The sequence below is a fragment of the Vulpes lagopus genome, chromosome 15, assembly GCF_018345385.1.
Source record: "Vulpes lagopus strain Blue_001 chromosome 15, ASM1834538v1, whole genome shotgun sequence".
In the NCBI taxonomy this organism is placed as follows: domain Eukaryota; kingdom Metazoa; phylum Chordata; class Mammalia; order Carnivora; family Canidae; genus Vulpes; species Vulpes lagopus.
The window spans coordinates 46119405-46122506 of record NC_054838.1 but is presented as its reverse complement, the minus strand read 5'-3'; the positions used below and the strand labels follow the sequence as shown (position 1 = coordinate 46122506).

The window sequence follows — 3102 nt, the reverse complement described above, 5'->3', positions numbered from 1 at the left end:
AAAGAAAGAAAGAAAGAAAGAAAGAAAGAAAGAGAGAGAGAGAAAGAAAGAAAGAAAGAAAGAAAGAAAGAAAGAAAGAAAGAAAGAAAGAAAGAGAGAGAGAAAGAAAGTAAAGGACAGATCCCTGAGGCTGCTAGGGAAACTTCAGACTGAGAGCAGTTTTTCCCTAAGGATCTGTCTGTCCATCAGAGCCTGGAACTGTCTGACCAATCGTCTCCAAGAATCCAGCTCAGAAGTAAGTTTTTGTTTTTTCTTTGTTGGTGTTTTTTTAATCAGTTACAACAATTTACTTAGGATTATAGGATTGGTTGTCTTGGTAACATATAAAACTGCATTAAGATACTCAAAATGTATTATATATTGTAAGTCAAAGTATAGTTACTATCTAAATCTTATTATATTTGTCTTATATATATAACTTTCACTTCCCTTTTTTTGCAATAGAATTATTTAATGATTATTAAAGAAATTTATGATGAAATAAAATGATATTTTTGAGTAATTGTTACAGAAAATATAATTAGATAAAATATTCAAATCTATAGACAGTGAACTAAAACATTTGATTAATTAAATAACAAGTGAATAAAATCCACAACTTAAATGACAAAACACACAAATTGTGTAAGCAAATCAAATACAAACAATATGAGTCATGAGTTAATATTAAATATCACAAACAGTTGAATATAATGGAATGGATCAGGATATACAAAACAAATGCAAGCAAACAAAAAACAAAAAGAAAATACTAACATTTATGTGAAGATTATTTAAAGAATAAAATTGGTTGTCTTCTTGGGAAGATAAAAAATTTTTGAAAAAAGTGCAGTATAATATAATATATATGTATAGTATATAATATATAGAAGATAATATAATACTGCATGAAATTACTTTTAAGGTAGAAATGGGGATTTTGACAAAACCAAAAATCAGAGTGAAAAGCTCACTCTTCTTTATCTAATCAAGAGATGAAATTCACATTACCTTTATCCATTCATCAGTGGATGGACACTTAGGCTGTTCCCATAATTTGGCTACAACTGTATAATACTATAACATTATTTAGCACAGAAAAACTCCTAATTAATAGGATTGATATCTTCTTTTCTAATAGCAGATAACCATAAACATGACTTTAAGAAATAGTTTTCATTGGGGAACCTGAATGTCACAGTCAGATGAGCTTTGGACTCCTGGTTCTGGCTCAGCATGTGATCTCAGGGACAGGAGATGGAGACCTGCTTGGGGCTCTGTGCTCAGGGCAGTCTGTTTGGGACTCTGTCTGCCTCCCCCACACTGCCCCCAGTGCCTTTCAAATAAATAAAAATTTTAAAAAAGAAAGAAAGAAATAGTTTGCATTATGTTAAATATTGTTTATCTTATCAAATAACTCCTAAAACTAATATGCTGGAAATAAAAACAAATAAATAATATATAGTAATTCCCTATGGCAATATATTTTATATTTAAAAAACAATTCTAAACATATTATCAAATTTTATTATTGCAAAAATTCTACAAGGTAGGGGAAATAGACATCATTAACCCAATTGAACTTATAAGAACGCAGTAGTAAGGAGAAATCTGAGCATTAAATCCATAGATTCTAAGCTGGGTTCTTTGTCAGTCTTTAAAACTCATAAGGTGTATCCATAATGCACTCAGATTAATAATACAAAATTTATGTGGAATTATTTTATTTTAGATTAATTTAGATTACATTTGATAATATTATAGAAAGTGAAACATATTTTCAAGCAGTTTCACTATTTATGGTATATTCCCCAACTAAAAACAAAGCAATAGAGTTCTAAATAAATATTAATAATGGCATAGATTTTGAATTTGAGGGTGGAATTGGGATGGGTAGGAAGTGTAGCTATACATCATAAGATAATATTGCAGGTATATTAAAATTTTCAGTATAAGTTTGGTTGGACCATTTCACTACACCTTAGAGTACTAGATGAAGAAGTCAACAAACTACAACTGAAGAGCTAGACCTGACTATGACATATTACTATTTAAATGAAGTTTTACTGAAATACAATCATGCTCATCTGTTTACATATTGACTGTGGATACTTCTCACTCTAATGATGAGAAACCATGTGGCTGGCAAAGTCAAACATCCTATCTAGACTTTTACTGGAAAAGCTTGCTAGCAGTTTTTGGTTTTGTTTTTGTTTTGGGGGGGGGAGGTGGGAATAACTTTTTCGGGTGTTTTATTATTTTGTACATTTGTTAATACATGCATAGAATGAGGCAGGAAGCAAGACTCTTGAATTTTTTTTAAAAACTGCAATTTTAAATGCATTTAATTTTTGCTGTAAATATTGTCTCACTATTACACCAAAACCTTTCAGAATATGCATTTTCACCCTGCTACCCTGTCACCAATGTATCTGATTATAAAATCTGTATATATCCTAGAATATATTGACATTTTTGGACCATATAACTGATGAATGATTACTTGTTTAAGAGGAAGTTTAAGTTTACACTTCTGCATTTGAAATATATGACACTCTAATATACATAGTTTTAGTCACTTAACTAGGATAAAGTTGGTGTTTGCTTTACAATATATAGGGAGCTCAAATCAGACAGGAATTCTTATGTGATCTCTGAGTAAGCAATAATGAAAATTTCACAATTATTTTTCTCTTCTTTATAAAAAAAATTGCCACACACTGCTCACTTACGCAGCACATATACTAAAATTGGAACAGTACAGAGAAGATTAGCATGGCCTCTGCACAAGGGTGACATGCAATTTGTGAAATGTTTCATATTTCTTTTTAATTGGCTTGATAACAGAAACTTTCTAAACATAAATAAATCAAATAAGGGCAGTCTCTGCAGGACTAAATCAGAAATGCACTTTTCCTACATTTTACTCTTTCGAATTGCCCCAGGATTTAGATAGTGCCTATGACTGAAGCAATTGTGTATCAAGGTTGCATACTTTGACAATATTATAAAACATTACCTAGAGTTAATTTATAACACACATGAGAAAAAGAGAAAAAAGAAATCCAAAGAGAAAGAGAAATCCAAAATTAATGTCAATATTGATACTAAGGTACAAAAAGT

The 3102-nt window shown here is 30.2% G+C and overlaps 1 non-coding gene across 1 annotated transcript; it reads left to right on the top strand.

Annotated features, from left to right (window-relative positions):
- The first annotated feature begins 2699 nt into the window (after nucleotides 1–2699).
- LOC121476714 lies at nucleotides 2700–2805 on the top strand. Its single transcript, XR_005984004.1, has one exon. It is a non-coding gene; the product is annotated as a U6 spliceosomal RNA (small nuclear RNA).
- The last annotated feature ends 297 nt before the right edge of the window (nucleotides 2806–3102 follow it).